We start from the raw sequence: 18,493 nt of genomic DNA on the forward strand, positions 1-18,493 counted from the left end.
CAGAAGAAGCTTCTATCCCCAGGCCATCAGGCTGCTAAACGAACAATAAACACTATGCAACAACCATCAAATGCACACAGCACACACACCCACACGCACACACTCACTTAAACAAACAACACACTGCAGCACCCACTCTCCACACTTTAGATCACACAAACACACTTTATATTTATTGATAAAGGATTTGCACTACAACTCGTACACCTACTGTAAATTGTACCTAAATTACACCCCATCCCATTTCTGCCTTGCACTATATAGTATTGTATATTAGTACACCGCATAGTATTGTATATTATATGGTAACTCAGTTACGTCTATTCTGCATCGAACATTGTACATATGCCTATACTGAACACTGTGACCTAATTTTCTTACTTCTAATTTACATGCTATACTATGTTATTCTATTTCATACTTATCTTGTCTTGCACAGTCTCTGGAGCGTAACAGTAAGAAGCATTTTGTATAAAAGTATTCTGTACTTCTGTATGACAACTATTAAAGAAACTTGAGAAACTTGAAACAAACACTGGTGTATCTGCAATCTGCTATGTCCTAAAATGTCTATCTGTATGTCATGTAGGCCCTGATGAATTGAAAATGGGGGACTCTGATGTAAACAAGTCAAAAGTCTTTATCTGGCATGTATTCTCTCAACATTGTCAAATACTCATTTTCCAGTCAACATTGTATTAGTTTTACGAAATAAAAAAATAAGAATCACCAATGTGTCCCATACGGTCAAATAGTTGGTATTACACCATTTAGATTTAGTCATTTAGCTGACGCTTTTATCCAAATTATAATTATAATACACCTCTGTCAGCTGTGTAACCGTATTCATCAAAGTGCTGCATGTTATAGTGTAGGTTAGTTTATTAGGACAAATGTATGTTTATAGGGAATATTTTTTTAAATACATTGTCTTCACAATAAATTTATGTGAACCCATCCATTGTGTGAACTAAAAATATGCTATGAGTATAATGTTCTACAGAGTTTTACTCTGAGTATGCATGTCCCCTAATCTTCACGCCCCCATGGGGGGTGTTTTAACACCTAAGAGGAGCCTATTCACACCCCTCACACACAGACCCACATAGACGGATCTTTTCAGCACAACTCTCTTTAAGCTATGACATATAACTTTTATACCTAATCATGTCTTTACATTTTATAATTAATGTGAATAATAATACAAAATATGTAATGCAACCTTTTTAAAATAATCTATTTTAAATAAAACGCTTCACCGTACCGTATTAGCGATACATTCAAACCCTAGACCCTTGCAGGCTAATGAAATGGTGCACTTTGACACCCAAAGATCACTTATTCTGAAACTTTATTCTGAACATATACACTTATTCTGAACACAAATGTCTAAAGATTATGTCTTTATCCCAGAAACTAAAATATAGACACATTACATTTGTAATTTTCTTTTACTTAAACACAAATGTCTAAAGATTATGTCTTTATCCAAGAAACTAAAATATAGACACACATACATACATACATACATACATACATACATACATACATACATACATACATACATACATACATACATACATACATACATACATACATACATACATACATACATACATACATACATACATACATACATACATACATACATACATACATACTTAATGTGGTTAGTTAGAACCCCTATTTACAAGTTATCACTCTTTTTTCAAACAACATCAGCCTATTATTCACTTACATTTGTATTTTCTTTTATTTAGACTTTTGCTTAAACATACTCTTCCATATGAAACAAAAAAATATAGACACATTACATTTGTAATTTTCTGAACACATTTATCTAAAGATTGTGACATTGTATTTTCTTAAAAAATATCCCCTAACATTAATTTGGCTTTATCCAAGAAAACTAAAATATAGACACATTTGTAATTTTCTTTAAAAAAAAAATCACACACAGACACATACACGCACAGCCACACCTTGGGGGCTGCGAGTTTTTTCTGCAGAAAGGAGAAGTAAGACATGTCGTAAATCTTTTGCCAGTGACAGAAGCTGCATACACTAGTTTTAGGCTTCCCTATTCGCTATCCTCATTCTCCCTACTGCTATGACAGCTAAGGGGATGTCATAGCGCTGGTGGAGTGTCAGAACCACTCTAGTGTTTTCTGAATGTCATTTCAGCCTACGGAGTGGAGACAGTCTACTGAGAGGGAGAATTCTTTCTACACACACACACACACATTTTCTTTCTACTCAAACAAATCTACACACACTCACAAACAGCATACTGACAGAACGGCTATTGAACATTTCTGAAGAATAATACATTGTATTTTACATTTGGTATTTGGAATACACAACATGTATTTTATTCTTAATTCTGTAACTTAAACCACACACACACACACACACACCCACACACATTTATTCTTAAGATACACACATTTTTAAATGTTTATTCTGAAAACCTTGGAATACACATATACATATTGTGAAGATATTGTATTTTTCTTAAGACCTTGGAATACACAAAACTATATTCTTAAGATACACGCACACAAATACATATTGTGAAATGTTTATTCTGAAACCTTGGAATACACAAATACATATTGTGAAAACCTTGGAATACACACATTCTGAAAATTGAAAATAAAAAAAAACTTTTAGAATCTTTTATTTCTGACAATAAAAAAAAACGTATTTTTGAATCTTTTTATTTTGAAAAACTTTTATTTTGAAAAAAAAATTAAATAAAAAAAAACGTTTATTTTGAAAAAAAAATCTAAAAACGGAAGTCCCCGCCCTTACAACCCCTCCCCTTCTGAAACCAGATGTCCCTCCCCTCCTAAACCAGATGTCCCTCCCCTCCTAAACCGGATGTCCCTCCCCTCGAAATCGGATGTCCCGCCTCCTTGAATCCTCGACCAATCAGAGAAGCCCTAAGGGGTCATAAATCATCTCAAAAGGGGCGTGGTTACAATCCATCAAACTTGGCTATATGCCCTTATAAGGTATGACATAACCCTAAGTCCCGCCCCCTTAAACCTCTCGACCAATCAGATGGCTCCAAAGTTAAAAAAGGGGTGTGGTTACAATCAATCACACTTTCCAAATATGGTGTGACAGAAGCTGCCTCTGTATCCTCTCTCAGCACTATGTTATCAATACACACTTATAAAACGAGGCAATATGTTGCCAGAACATAAACAATTTAAAATATAGATTTATCTTTTTTCTTGCCAATTTCACATACCCACGACCCCACTTAGGGTCCCGACCCGTAGTTTGAGAACCGCTGCTCTAGACACTGTATCTCTAGAGCCTCTGGACTCTGTATCTCTAGAGTGACAGCGGGGTGAAAGGCTCAGGATACGGAGGTGAGAGGAAGACTTACTCATAGTAATAACTCACTGAGGGTTAGCCGTGGTGACAGAAATACTGCAATACTTTAATAACAGACTCCTCTGATGTCACTGGGCTGTTGAATGTCTCCTGCCTGTTTGGTTGTGTTGTCTCCCTCCGGCTGCGATGGTTAATTGATTGAGCAGAAAATAACGATGTGTTTGACCTCTGACCTTCCCTCTCTACTGCTCTGTCTCCACTGCTGCACTCTGTCCATGAGATGACTGCTTCAGCCTGTGGCTGTCTGGCACACTGACCTCCTTACTGCATTGTGTGTTTGTTTCAGTGTGTGTTGGGTCATGTGCAAGCGTTTGTGTGTGTGTGTGTGTGTGTGTGTGTGTGTGTGTGTGTGTGTGTGTGTGTGTGTGTGTGTGTGTGTGTGTGTGTGTGTGTGTGTGTGTGTGTGTGTGTGTGTGTGTGTGTGTGTGTGTGTGTGTGTGTGTGTGTGTGTGTGTGTGTGTGTGTGTGTGTGTGTGTGTGTGTGTGTGTGTGAGAGAGAGAGAACGTGTGTGTGTGTGTACATCAGGCCACGTGAGCGGATCGGCGCGGGCGAGAAATTCGCTCTTTAAAGCTTGGTCCGCTCCGCTAATCGCTCATGTTGACCCCGCCCCCAAGTCGCTCTCCGCTCGCTCACCGCTCACCTTGAATAGAGCGCTCCCCGCGCCACATCGCTCTGCAGATTTTTTTTTGGAGCATGGTGTAAATGAGCTCAAACTACAACAGTCTACACCCCCTGGGCCCCTTAACAATTGTTTGTATTGAGCCGTATTGTAATTGTACCCATTCTGCAATGTAAAATAACGTTGTTTATCCATTCACTCGCTCTATTAAGCGATGATAGCTAGCCTAGCCACAATGCTATGGTCGCTGCCATTAACGTTAGCATGTAAGCTAACGACAACAACAATGGCGTCAAAACTTTTTCTAACAGGATGTGAGTGACAAAGCCTGAACAGGATATCACAGGTTCACCCTTCTCATTGGTTGAAAATGGCCTTCATGTTTGTACATCGCCATCTGTTGCTTTGGCATTGTACTACATGTATATTACATCAGTGTTAAACCACTGTGTGAGCGGCCCGGAGCCGATTGGAGCTCTCGCTCCGGACGTCGCGCCGACCCATTTTAAAACCCACTCCTCGCTCACGTCAAAACCGCCCGCTCCGCTCCCCGCGCCGCTCACGCTCCGATCCGCTCACATGCACTGGTGTACATGTGTATGCTTTGTGTGTGTGTGTGTGTGTGTGTGTGTGTGTGTGTGTGTGTGTGTGTGTGTGTGTGTGTGTGTGTGTGTGTGTGTGTGTGTGTGTGTGTGTGTGTGTGTGTGTGTGTGTGTGTGTGTGTGTGTGTGTGTGTGTGTGTGTAAATAATTAAGTAATAATCAGCCACTTGAGGTCTGTGGAGCAGAAGAGCTCTTCACCCAGCATCCTTAGTTTAGTCACTTTTTTTAGTCACTTAGTTTAGCCACTTAGTTTAGTCACTTATTTAGCCACTTAGTTTAGCCACTTAATTTAGTCACTTATTTAGCCACTTAGTTTAGCCACTTAGTTTAGTCACTTATTTAGTCACTTAGTTTAGTCACTTAGTTTAGTCACTTATTTAGTCACTTAGTTTAGTCACGTAATTAGTCACTTATTTAGCCACTTATTTAGCCACTTAGTTTAGTCACTTATTTAGTCACTTAGGTTAGTAACTTTTTTTAGTCACTTAGTTTAGCCACTTAGTTTAGTCACTTATTTAGCCACTTAGTTTAGCCACTTAATTTAGTCACATATTTAGCCACTTAGTTTAGCCACTTAGTTTAGTCACTTATTTAGTCACTTAGTTTAGTCACTTAGTTTAGTCACTTATTTAGTCACTTAGTTTAGTCACTTAATTAGTCACTTATTTAGCCACTTATTTAGCCACTTAGTTTAGTCACTTATTTAGTCACTTAGGTTAGTCACTTAGTTTAGTCACTTATTTAGTCACTTAGCTTAGTCACTTATTTAGTCACTTAGGTTAGTCACTTAGTTTAGTCACTTATTTAGTCACTTAGTTTAGTCACTTATTTAGTCACTTAGGTTAGTCACTTAGTTTAGTCACTTAGTTTAGTCACTTAGTTTAGTCACTTATTTAGTCACTTATTAAGTCACTTATTAAGTCACTTAGTTTAGTCACTTATTTAGTCACATATTAAGTCACTTAGTTTAGTCACTTATTTAGTCACTTAGTTTAGTCACTTAGTTTAGTCACTTATTTAGATACATATACATATACACATCCACTCAACCCATCCACACACACAGCAACACACTCAATATGTCACCCCAGCTATATATGCATCCCTATATAATAGGGATGCACTCCTGAGACCGCAAAGTAATGTTACAGCACAGTCTTTACAAGACGCTTTCCCCATGCAGTCAGTCAGTTCCCTGCCTCGTGTTCTCTCTCTGGACACACCAGGCAGTTCTCTCTCTCTCTGTACACACCAGGCAGTTATCTCTCTCTCTGGACACACTAGACTAGGCAGTCCTCTCTCTCTCTGGACACACCAGGCAGTTCTGTATCTGGACACACCAGGCAGTTCTGTATCTGGACACACCAGGCAGTTCTCTCTCTATTTGGACAAACCAGGCAGTTCTCTCTCTGGACACACCAGGCAGTTCTGTATCTGGACACACCAGGCAGTTCTCTCTCTATTTGGACACACCAGGCAGTTCTCTCTCTGGACACACCAGGCAGTTCTCTTTCTGGACACACCAGGCAGTTCTCTCTCTGGACACACAAGGCAGTTCTCTCTCTGGACACACCAGGCAGTTCTCTCTCTGGACACACCAGGCAGTTCTCTCTCTCTGGACACACCAGGCAGTTCTCGCTCTCTGGACACACCAGGCAGTTCTCTCTCTATCTGGACACACCAGGCAGTTCTCTATCTGAACACACCAGGCAGTTCTGTATCTGGACACACCAGGCAGTTCTCTATCTGGACACACCAGGCATTTCTGTATCTGGACACACCAGGCAGTTCTCTCTCTGGACACACCAGGCAGTTCTCTCTCTGGACACACCAGGTAGTTCTCTCTCTGGACACACCAGGCAGTTCTGTATCTGGACACACCAGGCAGTTCTCTCTCTGGACACACCAGGCAGTTCTCTCTCTGGACACACCAGGCAGTTCTCTCTCTGGACACACCAGGCAGTTCTCTATTTACATTTACATTTACATATAGTCATTTAGCTGACGCTTTTATCCAAATCGACTTTCAAGTTCTGTATGACAAGTCATCAGGAAGGGAACAACTCTATCAGCTGAGTAACAATGTTCATCAAAGTGTTGCGTGTTACAGTGTAGGTTAGTTTATTAGGACAAGTGCATGACAGTAAGGTTGGGTTAGATTTTTATTTTAATAATACTTTTTTTTTTTAATGTTTTCTTTTTTTAGATAATGGTTGAAGAAGTGCGTCTTTAGTCATTTCTATCTGGACACACCAAGCAGTTCTTTCTATGGACACACCAGGCAGTTCTCTATCTGGACAAACCAGGCAGTTCTCTCTCTGGACACACCAGGCAGTTCTGTATCTGGACACACCAGGCAGTTCTCTATCTGGACACACCAGGCAGTTCTCTCTCTGGACACACCAGGCAGTTCTCTCTCTGGACACACAAGGCAGTTCTCTCTCTGGACACACCAGGCAGTTATCTCTCTCTGGACACACCAGGCAGTTCTCTCTCTCTGGACACACCAGGCAGTTCTCTCTCTGGACACACCAGGCAGTTCTCTATCTGGACACACCAGGCAGTTCTCTCTCTATCTGGACACACCAGGCAGTTCTCTCTCTGGACACACCAGGCAGTTCTGTATCTGGACACACCAGGCAGTTCTCTCTCTAGACACACCAGGCAGTTCTATATCTGGACACACCAGGCAGTTCTCTCTCTAGACACACCAGGCAGTTCTCTCTCTGGACACACCAGGTAGTTCTCTATCTGGACACACCAGGCAGTTCTATATCTGGACACACCAGGCAGTTCTGTATCTGGACACACCAGGCAGTTCTCTCTCTGGACACACCAGGTAGTTCTCTCTCTGGACACACCAGGCAGTTCTGTATCTGGACACACCAGGCAGTTCTTTCTCTGGACACACCAGGCAGTTCTCTCTCTGGACATACCAGGCAGTTCTCTCTCTGGACACACCAGGCAGTTCTCTATCTGGACACACCAGGCAGTTCTCTCTCTGGACACACCAGGCAGTTCTCTCTCTGGACACACCAGGCAGTTCTCTCTCTACCTGGACACACCAGGCAGTTCTCTCTCTGGACACACCAGGCAGTTTTGTATCTGGACACACCAGGCAGTTCTCTCTCTGGACACACCAGGCAGTTCTATATCTGGACACACCAGGCAGTTCTCTCTTTGGACACACCAGGCAGTTCTCTCTCTGGACACACCAGGTAATTCTCTCTCTGGACACACCAGGCAGTTCTCTATCTGGACACACCAGGCAGTTCTCTCTCTGGACACACCAGGCAGTTCTCTATCTGGACACACCAGGCAGTTCTCTCTCTGGACACACCAGGTAGTTCTCTCTCTGGACACACCAGGTAGTTCTCTCTCTGGACACACCAGGCAGTTCTGTATCTGGACACACCAGGCAGTTCTCTCTCTGGACACACCAGGCAGTTCTCTCTCTGGACACACCAGACAGTTCTCTCTCTGGACACACCAGGCAGTTCTCTATTTACATTTACATTTACATATAGTCATTTAGCTGACGCTTTTATCCAAAGCGACTTTCAAGTTCTGTATGACAAGTCATCAGGAAGGGTACAACTCTATCAGCTGAGTAACAATGTTCATCAAAGTGTTGCATGTTACAGTGTAGGTTAGTTTATTAGGACAAGTGCATGACAGTAAGGTTGGGTTAGATTTTTATTTTAATAATACCTTTTTTTTTTTTTATGTTTTCTTTTTTTAGATAATGGTTGAAGAAGTGCGTCTTTAGTCATTTCTATCTGGACACACCAGGCAGTTCTCTATCTGGACACACCAGGCAGTTCTCTATCTGGACACACCAGTCAGTTCTATATCTGGACACACCAGGTAGTTCTCTATCTGGACACACCAGGCAGTTCTCTCTCTGGACACACCAGGCAGTTCTGTATCTGGACACACCAGGCAGTTCTCTATCTGGACACACCAGGCAGTTCTCTCTCTAGACACACCAGGCTGTTCTGTATCTGGACACACCAGGCAGTTCTCTATCTGGACACACCAGGCAGTTCTCTCTCTTGACAGACCAGGCAGTTATCTCTCTGGACACACCAGGCAGTTCTGTATCTGGACACACCAGGCAGTTCTCTATCTGGACACACCAGGCAGTTCTCTATCTGGACACACCAGGCAGTTCTCTCTCTGGACACACCAGGCAGTTCTCTCTCTGGACACACCAGGCAGTTCTCTCTCTGGACACACCAGGCAGTTATCTCTCTGGACACACCAGGCAGTTCTGTATCTGGACACACCATGCAGGGTCGGCCCGTGATCGCCGGACGAAGGGGAGAGAGAGGATGGGGGCGCCTGGCTTCTCCGCTTCGATCAGCTGTCTGCTTCAGGTCCACTGTTTGACGGGGCTGGTGGGAAAAAGAAAAGGGGCGGAGGACAGCGAGAGAGAGGGAGAGAGAGAGACAGAGGATCAGGCGTGGGGTCAGACCAGCATCTTGACTCCTGAGGAGCAGTGGAGACGGGTCCGGTAGCACCTGCCTCATTACCGTCCGGCCCCCACTGGCTGACGTAACCCCTCTAACCCCCAGGAATATACATTAGCTGCGGGCCATGCCTATGGGCCATGCGAACACATTTGTACAAGTTTTTGTCGATTAACTAATTCAGAAGTGCGCTTCATTATTCCGCGCGCCTTAATTGAGATAACAATGCAAATTCCCTTCATTAACTGTGACATGGACAATTTCTCCCGGGCTCCGCGGGGACACCATTATCCTCAGAGCTCGCGGAGCAGGTTGCGAGGTGTCACCAGATATTCAAATGGCATGCTGGTTTAATTGTAGTAAATGTAGCATGTCCGGATAGGTTGGCGGAGGAGGTCTCAGAGTGTTCACGTGTGTTTGTTTTTTGTGTGTGTGCGCGAGTGTGACGGTATGCAGGCGTGGGGGGGGCGGGGGGGGCGCTGGGTTTTTCAGCGTTAGCTTGAATGAACGTCGCAATATCGGATAACGGAGGGGTTTCCAGAGGGCGTGAAGGTAGGACTCAATTCAAGGTGTGTGAGTGAGTGAGTGAGTGAGTGAGTGAGTGAGTGAGTGAGTGAGTGAGTGAGTGAGTGAGTGAGTGAGTGAGTGAGTGAGTGAGTGAGTGAGTGAGTGAGTGAGTGAGTGAGTGAGTGTGTGCAGGGCCCCTGGGCCCCCCAGGCAGCTGTTTGCGGGGCCCTACGCAGTCCCGGGGGGGTCCTGAGGGAGTGTGTTGTTGGACCCTTGTCTTTTATGGCAGCAGCAGTAAACATGACAGGCTGTTTGGAGACCATCTGTTTCCAATGGCAGCCGCATGGTAACAGGGAGCTGAACCTGAGATCTGCGTGGAGTCTGTCTGCCAGGTAACAGTTGTGTCTGCTCGCCTCTACTTGGGAACTCTGACAGAGAGAGAGAGGGGGAGGGAGAGAGAGAGAGAGAGAGAGAGAGAGAGAGAGAGAGAGAGAGAGAGAGAGAGAGAGAGAGAGAGAGAGAGAGAGAGAGAGAGAGAGAGGGAGAGGGAGAGGGAGAGGAGAGGGAGAGGGAGAGGGAGAGGGGGAGAGTCCAAGGAGTTGAACTTGGCATCTGTCTGCTAGCTACCTTCAAACAGCACCCCAAGGACCTGCAGGACCCCCCCCCCCACACACGCACACACACACACACACACACACACAGATGTACACAGACACACGCAGGCACACAACTACGCACAAACATGGACGCACACACACACACACGCACGCACACACACACACACACACACACAGATGTACACAGACACACGCAGGCACACAACTACGCACAAACATGGACACACACAAACGCATACACGATCAAATGCACGTACATGCCATCACACATACAGTATGTGCACACACACACATGCACACTGAGATATATACAGTACTTATAGGCTACAATACATATCAACAATGGAGCCATCCTCCCCCTCCACACAGAGAGAGAAGCTGTACCAGCCCACACACACACCTATAGGGCCATTAAGCTAAGGTGATATTGGGAGAGTGGGTCCCAGAGCGCTGACAGATTGAAGTTACTCTCTGGCTGCCGGTGTCAAACCCCTGTCTCCCCCAACACCTCCCCCTGCCAAATTAAAATGAAGGGGGGGGGGGGGGGGGGGACTTGTCACACTCATTTTAACACATAGTCATTAATAAGGCTCTTACCCATCCTTTTCGCTCATAACAGCAGCCATTAATTTGATTAATGTCTCACGTAACGGCGTTCGAATCCAAACATTTTGGATCATTTCGACGTGTGACACAAACTGATTATCGTGTTCTTACCTCCGAGACTGGGTGTCATTATGATATCGCTGCGGTGTTGTTTTCTTCTCTTCTGTAGAAGAAATGTGACACTATTAAGCGATAATGCTATAATGTTGTTTTTTGATGATTCAAAGCTCCAACGCTTACGGCGTTTCTTCATGCGAATTAATCCAGAAACATGGACATATCTGTTGAGATGCGGTTGTAATTGCCTTCTTAGATATGTCATTTACGCCGCTGTCATTACCCTGCCCAGATCCTCCCCATCCTGCTCGCCCTCGCCACCTCTCTCTATCTCTCTCTCTCTCTCTCTCTCTCTCTCTCTCTCTCTCTCTCTCTCTCTCTCTCTCTGCCTTGTCATTTCACTTTCCCCACAAAAGTAGTCAGCCATTTAAGAGTCCACTGCCGATTATCACTCAGTACATTTACATTGAATAGGTCATTGGAACCCAACTAAGTGGAACTAATGGGGGGCAGAATGGAGGAAGGTTCGAGTTCAATGTTACACGACACCCCTGCTCTAATAAGGAATCTCTGATGGCTGTTAAGCAGGGGAACAGGTCCCTATGTCTGGAGGATGTCTGAGTGTGGTGTGCGCGTGTGTGTGTGTGTGTGTGTGTGTGTGTGTGTGTGTGTGTGTGTGTGTGTGTGTGTGTGTGTGTGTGTGTGTGTGTGTGTGTGTGTGTGTGTGTGTGTGTGTGTGTGTGTGTGTGTGTGTGTGTGTGTGTGTGTGTGTGTGTGTGTGTGTGTGTGTGTGTGTGTGTGTGTGTGTGTGCGTGTATGTATGTATGTGAATGAATGAATGAATGAATGAATGAATGAATGAAAACTTTATTTAACAGATTGCAGAATGGGTACAATACAGTACGGCTCAATACATACAATTGTTAAGGGGATGCAGACCTGAGAAAGACGTTTGTCTTGTTTCCATCAGGGTGTGTATGATATTATAATAAACACTTACACTACAGTTTTTCTCGATTGCTAAAGCACAATTTCTAGATCTCTGAGCACAATGACGAGTTGCCTAAACACATTTAATAAATCAGACCCCCAGTTGGCTTAACTAACACATTTCACCTCAATCTCAGATTTCACAAAACTCTGAACACATTGGCATTTGCCAAAACACACGTTGCAGAACTCTAAACACATTTGCACTTACTCTAAACACTTTCGCACTTGCTAAAACACACGTTGCACAACACATTCTCATTCACATTTTGCTCACACGATGCAAAATGGTAGACTCAGTCATCAAACGTTGAACACAATGAAAGCACGGGCGTCATTGCTTAAACACAATGACTCAAAATTGAAGACACCTGCCAATGATGTGACAACACCTATATAGGCCAGTTTAGAATGCACAGTTTGCTGAAGGTGCTAAACAGCCGGCATGCCAGAGCTTTCTTCCCCCGCTGCCTGGCGAGGGAAAACATAGCCTGCGATGTCGACGAGGTCCTGTGGCCTGACCCCGCCCGACGACGTGATGCACAGGCCCCCCCACAGGCCCCTCCACAGGCCCCCCCACAGGCCCCCGCACAGACCCCCCCACTGGCCCCTGCACAGACCCCCCACAGGCCCCCCCACAGGCCCCTGCACAGACCCTCCCACAGGCCCCCCCACAGGCCCCTGCAAGACCCCATGATTGCAGTCGTGTGACCTTGCACAGTACAGTACCTCTTTACATACAAGAATTTGTGACATGTTTTATTTTGTACTGTATTTCCCCTGTATGCTATTGCTCTCTTTTGAAATATTTGTTTTGGGAAAATCTCAGAAAAATGGAATGGTAAAGTGCAGGTTGTCATCAATACTGTAAATGGGGTTCAATTCCCCCAAAAATAATCTGTGACTTACTATTGATTACTATACAGATGTGATTACTATACAGATGATGGGGTATTTAGAACATCACACCCTGAACATTGTGTTTTCAATTTGTATTGAAGTGTGTGATGGATACCCAATAGTGTTTACATTTTTGCAAGCTGTGAGGACGATTTTGTTGTCAAAGTTTGGTTTTCGCCATAGGAGCAACAGTTTTGTGGTAAAAGTTTGGGTTTTGGAGTGAGAGTTTGGTTTTGCAAAGAGAATGCGAGTTTTTGTGGAGCTAGCTTGAGAAAAGTGTTTTGTGTTTAGAGTTTAGTGAAAACGGAGGGCAGTTTCCTGAAATGTGTTCTGACATTTGAGAAAAACTGTAAGAAAAATGGGTAGCACTTTATAATAACACCCTGTTATAATACATTTATAAGGTATTTGTAGATAATGAACTAATCACGAACAAACCATTTATATACATTCATAAATGATTATTAAATCATTTATAACTATATTCGTATAACATTTACAAAGTATTTATAACGCATTAGTGGATAATGAACTAATCATGAACAAACCATTTATATACATTCATAAATGATTATTAAATCATTTATAACTATATTTGTATAACATTTACAGATTAGTTCTACATTATTTATAACTCATTATCAACATTGTTTGTACTTGATTTGTTCATCATTAAATAATGTTGTTTAATGTGTAGTAACACATTTGTAGATGTTTTGAAAAATGGATATGAAAAAATGAGTATAGTGTATCTCCATTTATTTTTCATGTTCAACAAATGATTTGTTAAGACATTCATAAAACATCTATAAATCATTTGCAGATGCTATTGTGGGGGCCAATCTAAAGTGAAGCCTATTCATCATTAACAAGTGTCTAATACAGTTAATTATTTGTTAACTTTTTCATCATGTTACAAATGTTGTAGGCAGCTTTCGGATACACCCTTCTTTGTGACATCAAACAGTGACAGAATTAGGACTAAAGATAAATGCTATTTTATTAACATATAAAATACATGTGCATGACATAGTGTAACATCGGGGGGCATTAGGACCCAGGAGTACCCTGGCCAGGTATTGAAGAGTATCTAGAGAGGAAGTCTCACGCGAGCGAGACTTGACGTCACGTGTGTTGCCGTCTGTTTGAATGGAAGCACAAGTTATCCGTCCTGCGTCTATACTTTCGCTTTTAATAAGGTATGAGCAGGTTAAACACCTTTTTTTGTTGGTAAATCTATTCCATCATTTCCGACCTACAAACAACTCTTATATGTTGTGTAGACGTTCGTGTAGATGTGGTGGCCGCTAACGTTACATTTGTGTGCTCAGTGTGCTCAGTGATGATGACACGACACAAATAATTATTACTCTTGTCGTGTCGTCGTCACATACATACTGAGCACTGAGCACACAACATATTGTTGTTTGTAGGTCGGAAATGATGGAATAGATTTACCAACAAAAAAAGGTGTTTAACCTGCTCATACCTTATTAAAAACGAAAGTATAGACGCAGCACGGATAACTTGTGCTTCCATTCAAACAGACGGCAACACACGTGACGTCAAGTCTCGCTCGTGTGAGACTTCCTCTCTAGATACTCTTCAATACCTGGCCGCGTGTATCGCTTCCGCAACGGAATTCGGTTTCCTGGTTCCTCTGATTGGCCGCGACCCCCACGTGACCCGCCCCCCTATCCACCGCTCTGCCACTGCCGCGTGCGGCAGAGATCGGCTGCGGACTCGCTCGCTTCCTCAATTTATACGCATGGAAGTATTGACTGAATGAATGAAAACTTTATTTAACAGATTGCAGAATGGGTACAATACAGTACGGCTCAATACACACAATTGTTAAGGGGATGCAGACCTGAGAAAGACGTTTGTCTTGTTTACATCAGGGTCCCCCATTTTCAATTCATCATAACATGATGACATACATGACATACAGATAGACAGTAGTGCCTACATCTATACATGACATACCAGATTTGCAAATACAGTACTGTTTGTGATACGAAGAGTCCAGAAAAGAGAGTATATACATTTGATGTATTATTATTGTATTGTGATATGTTTTGTTTCATGTTGAAAAAAAATAAAAAAATTGATAATTTTTTTTTTAATAATACAATAAATATCGGTGTGTGGGGGGGGGGGGGCCGAGCTGTCAATCTCGCCTCAGGGCCCGTGGGGCAATCCAACCGCCACTGAGTAGTATAGACATAGTATAGTAGGTACTGGTAGTAATATAGGCAAGGTATTGCCTAATAGTAAAAAAAAAAAAATTATTATTTTATTTCTTTATTTCTTTATTCTTCTTAATTTCAGATATTGATTGAAGAAATGTGTTTTCAGTCGACTCTATGAATCTGAACTGAACAAGAATGTTTCTTTTTGTGTTAGTGTTTATTATAATACATTTTTCGGTAGCACTTTATAATAACACCCTGTTATAATACATTTATAAGGTATTTGTAGATAATGAACTACGCCGTAACAAATCATTAAAAAAATATACCGTTAACTGGAATATGTTGTGCCTTTACACATATGTTGGATTATGTAATTGGTTTGTCATGACAAACAAATAAAACAACACACAGTGACTGCATGTAGTCACTGTGTGTTGATGTTGTAGCCACCTCCGCCACGGCAGGAATACTAAGCTCCCCCTTAAGCTCCAGGAGAGAGGGGAGAGGCTGAAAACCCGCAGTTCTTGCCCGCCTGATGGGAGCCGAATCCCCGCATCCGATTTGTCTGATGAATACCCCCAAACATGGAGGTCCCGAATGCATGGAAGTATTGAATGCGCCGTAACAAATCATTAAAAACAGATACCGTTAACTGGAATATGTTGTGCCTTTACACATATGTTGGATTATGTAATTGGTTTGTCATGACAAACAAATAAAATATCGCGTCGTTCTATATGAATTGAAAATGGGGGACCCTGATGTAAACAAGACAAACGTCTTTCTCAGGTCTGCATCCCCTTAACAATTGTGTGTATTGAGCCGTACTGTATTGTACCCATTCTGCAATCTGTTAAATAAAGTTTTCATTCATTCATTCATTCATTCATTCATTCATTCATTCATTCATTCATTCATTCATTCATTCATTCATTCATTCATTCATTCATTCATTCATTCATTAATCAATACTTCCATGCGTATAAATTGAGGAAGCGAGCGAGTCCGCGGCCGCTCGCTCTGCCGCGTGCGGCAGCGGCAAAGCGGTGGATAGGGGGGCGGGTCACGTGGGGGTCGCGGCCAATCAGAGGAACCCGGAAACCGAATTCCGTTGCGGAAGCGATACACGCTACCTGGCCAGGGTACTCCTGGGTCCTAGTGCCCCCCGCTGATACACTATATGTCATGCACATGTATTTTATATGTTAATAAAATTGCATTTATCTTTAGTCCTAATTCTGTCACTGTTTGATGTCACAAAGAAGGGTGTATCCGAAAGCTGCCTACAACATTTGTAATATGTGATGAAAAAGTAAACAAATAATTAACTGTATTAGACACTTGTTAATGATGAATAGGCTTCACTTTAGATTGGCCCCCACGATAGCATCTGCAAATGATTTATAAATGTTTTATGAATGTCTTAACAAATCATTTGTTGAACATGAAAAATAATACACTATGGTCGTTTTTTCATAACCATTTTTCAAAGCATCTACAAATGTGTTACTACACATTAAACAACATTATTTAATGATGAACAAATCAAGTACAAACAATGTTGATAATGAGTTATAAATAATGTAGAACTAATCTGTAAATGTTATACAAATATAGTTATAAATGATTTAATAATAATTTATGAATGTATATAAATGGTTTGTTCATGATTAGTTCATTATCCACTAATGTGTTATAAATACTTTGTAAATGGTATACAAATATAGTTATAAATGATTTAATAATCATTTATGAATGTATATAAATGGTTTGTTCATGATTAGTTCATTATCTACAAATACCTTATAAATGTATTATAACAGGGTGTTATTATAAAGTGCTACCGAAAAATGTATTATAATAAACACTAACACAAAAAGAAACATTCTTGTTCAGTTCAGATTCATAGAGTCGACTGAAAACACATTTCTTCAATCAATATCTGAAATTAAGAAGAATAAAGAAATAAAGAAATAAAATAATAACCTTTATACTGTTTTTTTTTCTTTTTTTTTTTTTTTACTATTAGGCAATACCTTGCCTATATTACTACCAGTACCTACTATACTATGTCTATACTACTCAGTGGCGGTTGGATTGCCCCACGGGCCCTGAGGCGAGATTGACAGCTCAGGCCCCCCCCCCCACACACCGATATTTATTGTATTATTAAAAAAAAAATTATCAATTTTTTTATTTTTTTTCCAACATGAAACAAAACATATCACAATACAATAATAATACATCAAATGTATATTCTCTCTTTTCTGGACTCTTCGTATCACAAACAGTACTGTATTTGCAAATCTGGTATGTCATGTATAGATGTAGGCACTACTGTCTATCTGTATGTCATGTATGTCATCATATTATGATGAATTTAAAATGGGGGACCCTGATGTAAACAAGACGAAAGTCTTTCTCTGGTCTGCATCCCCTTAACAATTGTATGTATTGAGCCGTACTGTATTGTACCCATTCTACAATCTGTTAAATAAAGTTTTCATTCATTCATTAATTTGCTGTCTCGTTATAACACAAACAGCTCACCATGACATTACGTTAGTTAGCATCCAAGCTAGCGTGATAACGTTAGTAGTTAGAAACGGCTAGGCTGCCTGCTTACCTGCAATAATGTTGTCATCGTCCTGGACAGATAGACTTGTTAAATCATAATATCCACACTTTGTGCTGGTCCTCAGTAAATGTCCCGCCGGCAGCTGGTTTTGGATTATCTTAGCCTTTAGCTGCTCGGTGTCGTCGGATTTTAATACACCATCGTAGCGGTGGTGATCTTTCAGGTGACTTATTATGTTGGATGTGTTATAGCTTGTTGCCCCTTTCCCTCCTCGTGGAACTTCTGCATTGCATTTATTACAAATAGCAAGCGATCTTTTTCCTCTGAAACTATTGCTAGTACCGACGCCATCTTTGTTGTTTACGTCCGCGCTGCTCCAAGAAACATACGTGGCTACGTCACTCACAGCCAAGAAAGGGAGCGCTGGATTTGTGTAAAACGCCCTGTTACTAAACCACACACTATCAGGGAGAACGGCAACAAAGGAAACGGCAGAAAGAGGCATAGAGGAAGACGAGGAGGTATCAGGCTTAGATTAAAAAGATCTGCTTACCGTCCAGCAATTCCATCCATCTTTCTGGCGAATGCACGTTTGTTGGAGGGAAGGATGGACGACTTGAGAGCGAGGGTCCGATTCCAACGGGAGATGAGAGAGGTTAACATCATGTGTTTCATGGAGACATGGCTCAAGCCAGCGACGCCGGACAACAGCGTCTCTCCATCGGACAACTTCACCGTCCTGAGAGCAGATCGCACGGCAGCCTCTGGGAAGAGCATCGGAGGTTGGGTCTGCATCCTCACGAACAATATCTGGGTTAATCCCAAATAATTACATGTCCTCTCAAGTTCATGCTCCCCAGATATGGAACATCTCTCAATCCTGTGCCGTCCGTTCCACCTACCCCGTGAGTTTACCGCGGTCATCATGTCCGTCGTATATA

This window comes from Notolepis coatsorum (assembly GCF_963971535.1).
Source record: "Notolepis coatsorum genome assembly, chromosome: 3".
NCBI lineage: Eukaryota > Metazoa > Chordata > Actinopteri > Aulopiformes > Paralepididae > Notolepis > Notolepis coatsorum.